Genomic DNA, 12,963 nt, shown 5'->3' with positions numbered 1-12,963 from the left:
CTCCCTGAAGCAAATGCAGGTTAGATCACAAAACCCAAGTCCTTGAAAATATCTAGCAAGCGTGCCCAAGAAGGACAGGTATAGACAAGCCCAGATAGTGAAGACTACAATAAATACCAAACTCTTCAATGTTAAGCCACTGAAGAAAATCTGCTAACATTAACACCATCCAGGAAAACATGACCTGACCAAATGAACTAAATAAGACACCAGGAACCAATCCTGGAAAAAGAGATGTGTGACCTTTTAGACAGAGAATTCAAAATGGCTGTCTTGAGGGAACCTCAAAGGAATTCAAGATAAAACAGAGAAGGAATTCAGAATTCTATCAGATAAATTTAACACAGATGAAAATAATTAAAAAGGATCAAGCAGAAAGTATGAAGCAGAAAAATGCAACTGTCATACTGAAGAATGCATCAGAGTCTTTTATTAGTGGAATTGATCAAGCAGAAGAAAGAGTTAGTGAGCTTCCAGGCAAGCTATTTGAAAATTCACAGAAGAGACAAAAGAAAAAATTTTAAAAAAAGAAGCATGCTTAAAAGATATAGAAAATAGCCTCTATAAAAATAGCCTCAACAGGAGAATGGCATGAACCCGGGAGGCGGAGCTTGCAGTGAGCCGAGATCATGCCACTGGACTCCAACCTGGGTGAAAGAGCGAGACTCCGTCTCAAAAAAAAAAAAAAAAAAAAAAAAAAAAAAAGCTTCAAAAGGGCAAATTTGAGATCTGACCTTAAAGAAGAAGTAGAGAAAAAGAAGTAGAAAGTTTATTCAAAGGAATAAAAACAGAAAACTTCCCAAACCTACTGAAAGATGGCAGTATTTGAATACAAGAAGGTTATATGAACACAAGCAGACTTAATCCAAAAAGATGACCTCAAGGCATTTAATAATCAAACTCCCAAAGATCAAAGAAAGGATTCTAAAAGTAGCAAGAGAAAAGAAATAACATACAATGGAGCTCCAATATGTCTGGCACCAGACTTTTCAATGGAAAGCCAGGAGAGAGTGGCAAGACATATTTAAAGTGCTAAGGGGGGGGGGAACTTTACCCTAGAATAAATATCTGGTGAAAATATCCTTCAAACATGAAGTAGACAAACAAAAGCTGAGGGATTTCATCAACACCAGATCTGTCCCACAAGAAATGGTAAAAGGAATAATTCAATCAGAGAAAAATAAGAATGTTAATTAGTAATAAGTAATCACCTGAATGTACAAAACTCGCTGGTAATAGTAAGTACACAGAAAAATGCAGCACAGTGTAACACTGCAACTGTGATGTGTAAACTACTCTTAGATATAAAGACTAAAAGAAGAATCAATCAAAAATAATAACTACAACAACTTTTCAGGACACAGAAAGTATAATAAGATGCTGATAAAATCAACACACAGTTTAAAAGTTGGGGGGATGGAGGACGAAGTAAAGGTGTAGAGTTTTTATTTTACATACACTGACTCCAGGCTTCCCAGTGAAAGTGACAGCAACTCCAGCAAGGCAGGAGGTTGGATCTCTGTACATACCCCTTTGAAGGGGACTGAATCCAGGGAGCTGAGCAGTGACTGTCTCTGGGCCCTACTTCCGCAGCACCACACAGGATAAGACCCACTGGCCTGGAATTCCAGCCAGCCACCAGAAATAGCATTGCACCTACCTGGGACAGAGTTCCTGTGGGGAGGAATGGGCTGCCATCTTTTCTGTTTGGGAGACTCAGCTGTTTCAGTCTTAGGGCTTTTGAGAGTCCAAACTGGCCAAGGGCAGAAGGAATCCCCCAGCACAGCACAGCTACTCTACCAAAACATGGCCAGACAGCTTCTTCACGTGGGTCTCCAATCTGTACCTCCTCGCTGGGTGGGACTTTCCAACTAGGGCCTCAAGCCACCCTCACCAGTGTTCTCAGGCCGATAGAGATTTGAATACACCCTGAGAGGAAGTTCCCAAAGGGAGGGGCAAGCCACTATCTTTGCTGGCTGGGTGACTTAGACATTCGAGCCTGTGGGCTTTGGAAATCTCAAGCTGACTGGGGCAGAAGTGGTCCCCCAGCACAGCAGAGCTGCTCTATGAAAGGCATGGCCAGACTGCTTCTTTAGGTAGCTTTACCAATTATGTGTCTCCTAACTGGGCAGAACCTCCCAAACAGGTCCTCCAGCCACCCCTGCTGGTGTTCTATATCTGACAGACATTTGAATTCTCCCAGGGATGGAGTTCTCAGGAAGAGGGGTGGCTGACACCTTTGCTGTTTGTGTGACTGAGCCATTTCAGTCTGTGGGCTTTGCAGAGTCCAAACCAACCAGGGTCAAAGGAGATCTCCCAGCACAGCACAGCTGCTCTAACAAAATGTGGCCAGACTGCTTCTTTGAATAGGTCCTCAATCCTGTTCCTCCTGACTAGATATGACTTCCTAACAGGGGTCTCCAGCCACTTCTACAGGTGCTTTCAGCCAGCAACACCCCCATACCTCTCTGGGCTGGAGGTCCCAGAGGAAGGAGCAGGCTGCCTTCTTTGCTGTTTTGCAGGCTTCACTGATGATACCTCTGGGTGCTGAAAAAATCCAAGGCAACTAGCGATTGGAGCAGACCCCCAGCAGACCACAGCAGCCCTATGGAAAAGTAGCCAGACCATTAAAAGAAATAGAAAACAAAAATCCAAAGGTCAGCAGCCTCAAAGATTGAAGGTAGATAAGCCCAAAAAGATGAGAAAGAATCAGCGCAAAAACACTTAAAATTCAAAAAGCCAGAGTGCCCTCTTTCCTCCAATTACTGTATCACCTCTCTAGCAAGGATTCAAAACTGGGCTGAGGCTGAGATGGCTGAAATGACAGAAGTCGAACTCAGAAAATGGATAAAAACAAACTTCACTGACCTTAAGAAGCACCTTGTAACCCAATGCAATGAAGCTAAAAATCATGATAAAACATTATATGAGCTGACAAACAAAATACAGTATAGAGAAGAATGTAACTGAGCTGACAGAGCTAAAAAAAAAATTAAAGAATTTCATAATGCAATCACAAGTATTAATAGCAGAATAGACCAAGTGGAGAAAAGAATCTTAGAGCTTGAAGACTGTCTTTCTGAAGAAGACAGACAGACAAGAATAGAGAAAAATGAAATGAAAAGAAATGGTCAAAACCTCTGAGAAATATGGGATTATGTAAAGAGACTGAATCCATGACTGATTAGTGTACCTGAAAGAGATAGGGAGAATGGAAAGTTGGAAAATATATTTCAGGATATCGTCCATGAGAAATTCCCCAACTTAGCTAGGCAGGCCAACCTTCAAATTCAGGAAATGCCCAGAACCCCAGTTACATTACTCCACAAGAAGATCATTTCCAAGACACATCATCCTCAGAATCTCCAGTGTCAAAATGAGAAAAAAAAAAAATGTTAAGGGCAGTTAGAGTGAGAGGCCAGGACACCTACAAAGGGAAGCCCATTGGACTGCCAGCAGTCCTCTCAGTGGAAACCCTACAAGCCAGAAGAGACTGGGGGCTAATATTCAAAATTCTTAAAGAAAAGAAATTCCAATCCAGAATTTCATATCTGGCCAAACCAAGCTTCATAAACAAAAAAGAAATGAGAGCTTTTTCAGACAAGCAAATGCTGAGGGAAATCGTTAGCACCAGACCTGCCTTACAAGAGTTCCTAAAGGAAGAACTAAATATAGAAAGGAAAGATCATTACCAGCCACTACAAAAACATGCTGAAGTACACAGACCACTGACACTATAAAGCAACCACATAAACAAGTCTGCAAAATAGCAAGCTAACATGACACGATCAAATCTACACATATCAATACTAACCTTAAATGTAAATAGGCTAAATGCCCCAATTAAAAGACATGGAGTGGCAAGCTAGTTAAAGAATCAAGACCCATTGTTATGCTGTCTACAAGAGACTCATCTCACATGCAGTGACACACATAGGCTCAAAATAAAGTGATGGAGGAAAATCTACCAAGAAAATTGAAAACAGAAAAATGCAGGGGTTGCAGTCCTAGTTTCTGACAAAACAGATGTTAAGCCACAAAGATCAAAAAACACAAAGAACGGCATTCATTACATAATGGCAAAGGGTTCAATTCAACAAGAAGACCTAACCATGAGCACCCAGATTCATAAAGCAATTTGTTAGACAACTTCAAAGAGACTTAGACTCCCATACAATAATAGTGGGAGACTTTAACACTCCAATGACAATATTAGACAGATTATCAAGACAGAAAAGTAACAAAGATATTTAGAACCTGAATTCAGTTCTGGGTCAAATGTACATGATAGATATCTATGAATTCTCTACCCCAAAACAACAGAATATACATTCTTCTCATCAGCACATGGTACTGCTCTAAAATCAATCACATAATCAGAAGTAAAACACTCCTCAGCAAATGCAAAAGAATTGAAATCATAACAGTTCCTCGGACCACAGTATGATCAAATTAGAACTCAAGACTAAGAAATTCACTCAAAACCATACAATTGCATGGAAATTGAATAACCTGCTCCTGAATGACTTTTGCATAAATAATAAAATTACGACAAAAATTAAGAAGTTCTTTGGAACCAGTGAGAACAAAAATGCAACATACAAGAATTTCTGTGACACAGCTAAAGCAGTGTTAAGAGGAAAATTTTTAGCACTAAGTGCCCACATCAAAAAGTTAGAAAGATCTCAAGTTAATAACCTAACATCACAACTAAAAGAACTAGAGAGCCAAGAGAAAACAAATTCAAAAACTAACAGAAGACAAGAAATGACCAAAATCAGGCTGAACTGAAGGAGATAGACACACACACACACACACACACACACACACACACAAATTCAAAAAATGAGCAAGTCCAGGGGCTGTTTTATTTGGAAAAAATAAAAACTAATAAAATAGATAGACTGCTAACTAGACTAATACAGAAGAAAGAATGTTCAAATACATAAAATCAGAAATTATAAGACAGATATTACTATTGACCACACAAAAATACAAATAAACATTAGAGAATATTATAAACACCACTATGCAAATAAACTAGAAAATCTAGAAAACATGAATAAATTCCTGGACACATTCACCCTCCAAAGGCTGAATCAGGAAGAAATTAAATCCTTGAATGGACCAATAATGAGTTGTGAAATTGAAGCAGTGGTAAATCGCTTACCAAAAACAACAACAACAACAGGAACAACAACAAAAAAAAGCTCAGAACAAGATGGATTTACAATTGGATTATACCAGATGTACAAAAAAGAGCTGGTACCCTTTCTGCTGAGACTGTTCCCAAGAATTGAAAAGGAGGGACTCCTCTCTAGCTCACTCTATGAGGCCAGCATCAACCTGGTACCAAAACCTGGCAGAGATACAACAAAAACAGAAAACTTTAGGCAAATATTCTTGATGAACATTGATGCAAAAATCCTCAAAAACTACTGGCAAACAGAATCCAGCAACACATCAAAAGCATATCCACATAATCAAGTAGGCTTCATCCCCAGGATGCAAGGTTGATTCAACCTACACAAATCAATAAATGTGATTCATCACATAAGCAGAACTAAAGAAAAAAGACGCATGATTATCTCAATAGATGCAGAATAGGCCTTCAATAAAATTCAACATCACTTCAGGTTAAAAACTCTCAATAAAGTGATATTGAAGGAAGAAACATACCTCAAAGTGATAAGAGCCATCTATGACAAACCCACAGCCTCCATTATACTGACTGGGCAAAAGCTGGAAGCATTCACCTTGAAAATCAACACAAGACAAGAATGCCCTCTCTCAACACTCCTTTTCAACATAATATTGGAAGTTCTGGCCAGAACAATCAGGCAAGAGAAAGGAATAAAGGGCATCAAATAGTAAGACAGGAAGTCAAACTATCCCTGTTTCAGATGACATAACCCTATATCTAGAAAATCCCATTTTCTCAGCCTAAAGCCTTCTTAAGCTGATAAGCAATTTCAGGAAGTCTCAGAATACAGAATCGATGGGCAAAAATTGCTAGCATTCCTATGCATCAACAGCAGTGAAGCCAAGAGTCAAAACCTGAATGAACTCCCATTCATAATTGCCACAAAAATAATAAAATATCTAGGAGTACAGCTAACTAGGGAGATGAAAGCTCTCTACATGAATTACAAACCACTGCTCAAAGAAATCAGAGATGACACATACAAATGAAAAATCATTTCATGCTCATAGATAGGAAGAATCAATATTGTGAAAATGGCCATACTGTCCAAAGCAATTTATAGATTCAATGCTATTCCCATTAAGCTGTCATTGATATTCTTCACAGAATGAGAAAAAAAAACTATTTTAAAATTTATATGGAACCACAAAAAGAGTCTGAATAGCCAAGGCAATCTTAAGCAAAAAGAACAAAGCCACGGGCATCACACTACCCAACTTCAAACCATACTACAGGGCTACAGTAACAAAAACAGCATAGTACTGGTACAAGAAGAGACACATAGACCAATGGAAGAAAATAGAAAACCCAGAAGTAAGACAGCATATCCTACAGATATCTGATCTTCAACAAACCTGACAAAAACAAACAATGGGCAAAAGGCTCCCTATTCAATAAATGGTGCTGGAATAACTGGCTAGCCATATGCAGAAGATTGAAACTAGACCCCTTCCTTACAACATATACAAAAATTAACTCAAGATGAATTAAAGAGTTAAATGTAAAGCCCAAAACTATAAGAACCCTGCAAGACAACATAGGCCATACCATCATGGACATAGGAATAAGCAAAGATTTTATGATGAAAACACCAAAAGCATTTGCAACACAAGCAAAAAAATGATAAGTGGGATCTAATTAAGCTTAACTACTTCTAAACAGCAAAAGAAACTATCAACAGAGTAAACAGACAACATACAGGAGAAAATTTTTGTCAACTATGCATCTGACAAAGGTCTAATATCTAGCATCTATAAAAAACTTCAACAAATTGACAAGAGAAATAAGCCATTAAAAAACAGGCAGAGGACATGGACAGACACTTCTCAAAAGAAGACCTGCATGCAGCTAAGAAGCATATGGAAAAAAAAAAAAAGCTCAGCATCACTGATCATTAGAGAAATGCAAATCAAAACCACAGTGAGATACCATCTACACCAGTAAGAATAGCTGTTTTAAAAAAGTCAAAAAATAACCGATGCTGGTGAGGCTGTGGAGAAAAAGGAACACTTATACTCTGTTGGTAAAAGTGTAAATTAGTTAAATCATTGTGGAGGATAGCATAGTGATTCCTCAAAGACCTAAAGACAGAAATACCATTTGACCCAGCAATCCCATTACTTAGTATATATCCAAAGGAATATAAATCATTCTATTATAAAGACACATGCATCTATATGTTCACTGCAGCACAATTCACAATAGCAAAGCCATGGAATCAACTTAAATGCCCATCACTGAATAAAGAAAATGTGGTACATATGCACAGTTGGATTACATATATACACATATACATATATACATATATTTGGAATACATATACACAATGGAATACTATGCAGCCATAAAAAAGAATGAGATCATGTTCTTTGTAGGAACATAAATGGAGCTGGAAGCCATTAGCCTTAGCAAACTAACACAGAAACAGAAAACCAAATACCACATGTTCTCATTTATAAGTGGGAAGTAAATAATGAGAACACAGGAACACATAGAGGAAAACAACACACACTGGGGATTATCAGAGGGTGGAGCATGATGGGAGGGAGAGGATCAGGAAAAATAACTATTGGGTACTAGGCTTAATACCTGAGTGATAAAATAATGTGTACAACAAATCTCCATGACACATATTTACCTATGTAACAAACCTGAATGTCTACCCCTGAATTTAAATAAAAGTGTTTTTTAAAAGACATAGAGCTGGCTGAATGGATTTTTTAAAAAAAAGACCCATTGATCTGTTGCCTAAAAGAAATTCACTTCAACTATAAAGACAGACATATACTGAAAATAAAAGAGTGGAAAAAGATATTCCATGCAAATGAAAATGAAAAAAGGGCAGAGTAGCTATACTTACATGAGGCAAAGTAGAATTCAAAACAAAAACTATAAGAAGAGACCAAGAAGGTCACTATATAATTATGAAGTGCTCAATTCTGTAACAGAATATAACAATTTTAAATATATATGCACTAAACACTGAAGCACCCTAATATATAAGGAAAATATTATTAGAGCTAAAGAGAGAGCTAGGCCCCAATACAATAATAGCTGGACACTTCAGCACCCTACTTTCAGAACTGAACAGATTGTCCAGACAGAATATATACAAAAAAAAAATTGAACTTAATCTATACTACAGACCAAATTGATCTAATAGATATTTACAGAACAGTTCATCCAATGCCCACAGAAAACACATTTTTCTCCTCAGCACATGGATCATTCTCAAGGACATTCTATATGTTAGGTCAAAAAATAAGTCTTGAAACATTCAAAAAAATTGAAATAATGTGAAGCATCTTCTCTGACTACAATGGAATTAAACTAGAAATTAAAACAATGGGAATTTTTCACATTATACAAATAAATGAATATTAACCAATATGCTCCTGAATGACCAGTGGGTCAATGAAGAAATTAAAAAGAAAATTTTTAAATTTCTTGAAACAAATAATAATGGAAACACAGCATAACAAAACCTATGGGATACAGCAAAAGCAGAACTCAGAGGAAAATTTATAGCCATAAATGCCTACATCAGAACAGAAGAAAAACTTTAAGTAAACAACTGAACAATGCATCTTAAAGAACTAGAAAAGCAAGAGCAAACCAAACCCAAAATTAGTAGAAGAAATAATAAAGATCAGAGCAGAAATAAATGAATTTGAAATAAGGAAATAATACAAAAGATCAATGAAATGAACAGGTGGTTTTTTGAAAAGTTAAAGAAAATAGACAAAGCTTTAGCCAGACTAAGAAAAAAAAGGGAGAAGATCCAGATTTTAAAAATCAGCAATGAAAAAGGAGACATTAAAACTGATACTGCAGGCATTGGCTCATGCCTGTAATCCCAGCACTATGGGAGGCCAAGGTAAGAGGATCACTTGAGGTCAGGAGTTCGAGACCAGCCTGGCCACATGGCAAAACCCCACTTCTACTAAAAATACAAAAATTAGCCATGCATGGTTGTGCACGCCTGTAATCCCAGCTACACAGCTACACAGGAGGCCAAGGCAGGAGAATTGCTTGAATCTAGGAGGCGGAGGTTGCAGTGAGCCAAGATCATGCCACTGCACTCCAGCCTAGGTGACAGAGCTGGACTTAGTCTCAAAAAAAAAAAAGAACAAAAAAACAAACAAACAAAAAAACCTGATACTGCAAAAATCCAAAAGATCATTAGTGGTTTCCATGAGCAATGATATGTCAATAAATTAGAAAATCCTAGACAACTTACCATAATTGAACCATGAAGAAATCCAAAACCTCAACAAGCCAATAACAAGTAATAAGATTGACACCATAATAAAAAGTTTCCCAGAAAAGAAAAGGCCAGTAACCTAAGGTTTACTGCTGAATTATACCAAACATATAAAAAAGAACTAATACAATCCTACACAAACTATTCTAACAAATAGAGAAGGGAATACTTCCAAACTCATTTGATAAGGCCAGTATTATCTTGATACCAAAACCAAAGACACATCAAAGCAAGAAAACTACAGGCCAATATCTCAGATGAGTACTGATGCAAAAATCCACAGCAAAATACTAGCAGACCAAATTCAACAATACATTTAAAATGTCATTCATTATGATCAAGTGGGATTTATCCCTGGGATGCAAGGATGGTTCAACATATGCAAATCCATGAACGCAATGCATTTTAACAACAGAATGAAAGATAAAAACCATATAATCATTTCAATTGATACAGGAAAAGCATTTGATAAAATTTGATATCAATTCATGATAAAAAAAAATCCTAAAAATGGGGTATAGATACAACATGTCTCAACATAATAAAAGCCATATACAACAGACCTGCAGCTAGTATCATACTGAATGGGGAAAAACTGAAAGCCTTACCCCTAAGATCTGGGGACAAAACAAGGATACCCACTTTCACCACTGTTATTCAACATAGTACTGTAAGTCCTGCCTAGAGCAGACAAGAGAAAGAAATAGAGGGCATCCAAATTGGAAAGGAAGAAGTCAAATTGTCCTTGTTTACAGATTATAAAATCTTATAATTGTTTGAAAAAAACTAAAGACTTTGTCAAAAAAAACTATCAGAACTGTTAAATTCAGTAAATTTGTAGGATACAACATAAACATACAAAAATAAAGAGCATTTCTATAGGCCAACAGCAGGCAATCCAAAAAGAAAGAAAAAAGTAATGCCATTTACAATAGCCACACTTAAAATTAAATATCTAGGAATTAATGAAAGTGAAAGATCTCCCTAACAAACATGTGAAAACACTGATGAAAAACATAGAAGAGGACACCAAAAAATAGAAAAATATTTCATGCTCATGAAGTTGAAGAATCATTATTGTTAAAATGCCCATACTATACAAAGCAAGCTACAGATTCAATACAATTCCTATCAAAATAACAATGACATTCTTCACAAAAATAGAAAAACAATCCTAAAATTTATATGAAACTGAAAAGGACCCAGAATGGCAAAAGATATCCTAAGAAAAAATAACAAAACTGGAGTAATCATATTACCTGACTTCAAATTATACTACAGAGCTATAGTAACCAAAACAGCATTGTACTGGCATAAAAACAGACACATACACTAATGGAACATAAGAGAGAATGCAGACACAAATGCACACAATTACAGTGAACTCATTTTTCAAAAAGCTGCCAAGAACACAAGCTGGGGAAAAGACAGTCTCTTCAATAAATTGTGCTGGGAAAACTGGATATCCACATGCAGAAGAAGGAAACTAGACCCCTACCTTTTGCCATATACAAAAATCAAATCAAAATGGACTAAAGACTTAAATCTAAGAACTCAAACTACGAAACTATTACAAGAAAACATTGGAGAAGATCTCCAGGTCATTGGTCTGGGCAAATATTTCTTGAGCAATACCCCACAAGCACAGGCAACCAAACCAAAAATGGACAAATAGGGTCACATCAAGTTTAAAAGTTTCTACCAAGCAATGGATAAAATCAATAAAGTGAAGAGACAAACCACAGAATGGGAGAAAACATTTGCAAACAACCCATCTGACAAAGGACTAATAAGCAGAAGATATAAGTAGCTCAAACAACTGTATAGGAAAAAAATATAATAATCTAATCAAAAACGATGAAAAATTTGAATAGACATTTCTCAAAAGAAGACATATAAATGGCAGACATATGAAAAACTGCTTAACATCATTGATCATCAGAGAAATTCTAATCCAAACTACAATGAGATATCGTCTCACCCCAACTAAAATGGCATATATCCAAAAGACAGACAATAACAAATGCTGGAGAGGATGTGGACAAAAGGAAACCCTTGTACACTGTTGGTGGAAATGTATGTTAGTACAACAACCATGAAGAATAGTTTGGAGATTTCTCAAAATCTAAAAATAGAGCTACCATGTGATCCAGAAATTTCACTGCTGGTTACATACCCCCCAAAAAAGCAAACTAGTATATTGAAAAGATATCTGCCCTCCCATGTTTTTTTTTTTTTTTTTTTTTTTGCAGCACCATTCACAAGAGCTATTAATAAAACTTGGAAGCAACCTAAGTGTCCATCAACAGATGAATGGATAAAGAAAGTGTGCTACATATACACAATAGAGTACTATTCAGCCATAAAAGAATGAGATCCTGTCATTTGCAACAACATTGATAAATTATGATCATTATGTTAAGTGAAATAAGCAGGCATAGAAAGACAAACATTGCATGTTCTCACTTATTTCTGGGATGTAAAAATCAAAACACTTAAATTCATGGATGTAGAGAGTAGAAGGATGGTTACCAGAGGCTGAGATGAGTAATGGGGGTAGGGGGGCCGTGGGGACAGTTACTGAGTACAAAAAAAATAGAATGAATGAATAGGACATACTATTTGATAGGACAACAAGGTGACTATAGTCAAATAATAATTGTACATTTAAAACAACTGAAACAGTGTAACTGGATTGTTCATAACACTAAAGATATCCCACTCTCACTGATGTGATTATTACAGATTGCATGCCTATCATGTTTTATCAGAGACTGGGATTGCAACCCCTGCTTTTTTTTTATTTTCCATTTGCTTGGTAGATCTTCCTCCATCCCTTTATTTTGAGCCTGTGTGTGTCTCTGTACGTGAGATGGGTCTCCTGAATACAGCACACTGATGGGTCTTGACTCTTTATCCAATTTGCTAGTCTGTATCTTTTGTAAATTGGAGCATTTAGCCCATTTATATTTAAGGTTAATGTTGTTATGTGTGAATTTGATCCTGTCAAATGATCCTTATGATGTTAGCAGGTTATTTTGCTCGAATGAACTTTTTGTTTCATTGATCTTTTGTCTTGTTTTCTTCATTTTAATTTCATTTATTTCTGCTCTGATCTATAATATTTCTTTTATTCTACTAATTTGGGGGCTTGGTTTGCTCTTGCTTTTGTAATTCTTTAATATGCATCAATTAGGTTGCCTATGTGAAGTTTTTCTCCCTCTTTTTTTTTTTTTTTTTTTGATGTAGGCACTTATGGCCATAAATTTTCCTCTTACTACTGTTTTACTGTATTCCATAGGTTTTGGTGTGTTTTGTTTCCATTATCATTTGTTTCAAGACATTTTTCCATTTCTTTCTTAATTTCTTTATTGACCCACTAGTCATTCAGGAGCATATTGTTTTTAATTTTGATATGTTTGTATGTTTCCAAAATTCCTCTTATTATTAATTTGTAGTTTTATTCCATTGTGATCAGAGAAGATGCTTAATATAA

The 12,963-nt window shown here is 36.3% G+C and overlaps 1 long non-coding RNA gene across 4 annotated transcripts in view; it reads right to left on the bottom strand.

The window, feature by feature from the left end:
* LOC134810088 (uncharacterized) overlaps window positions 1-12,963 on the bottom strand; it is a 795,882-nt gene that overhangs the window by 621,750 nt on the left and 161,169 nt on the right. For 3 of the 4 annotated variants that reach the window (XR_010157273.1, XR_010157275.1, XR_010157272.1), the window contains exon 1: window positions 1,661-1,855. The exons of the other annotated variant lie outside the window; for it this stretch is intronic. This is a non-coding gene — a long non-coding RNA (uncharacterized LOC134810088). Of the gene's footprint in view, window positions 1-1,660; window positions 1,856-12,963 lie in introns of those variants that run through there. 4 annotated transcript variants of the gene reach the window in all.

The sequence above is a fragment of the Pan troglodytes genome, chromosome 4 (genome assembly GCF_028858775.2).
Source record: "Pan troglodytes isolate AG18354 chromosome 4, NHGRI_mPanTro3-v2.0_pri, whole genome shotgun sequence".
NCBI lineage: Eukaryota > Metazoa > Chordata > Mammalia > Primates > Hominidae > Pan > Pan troglodytes.
This window is presented reverse-complemented; position numbering and strand designations above follow the sequence as displayed.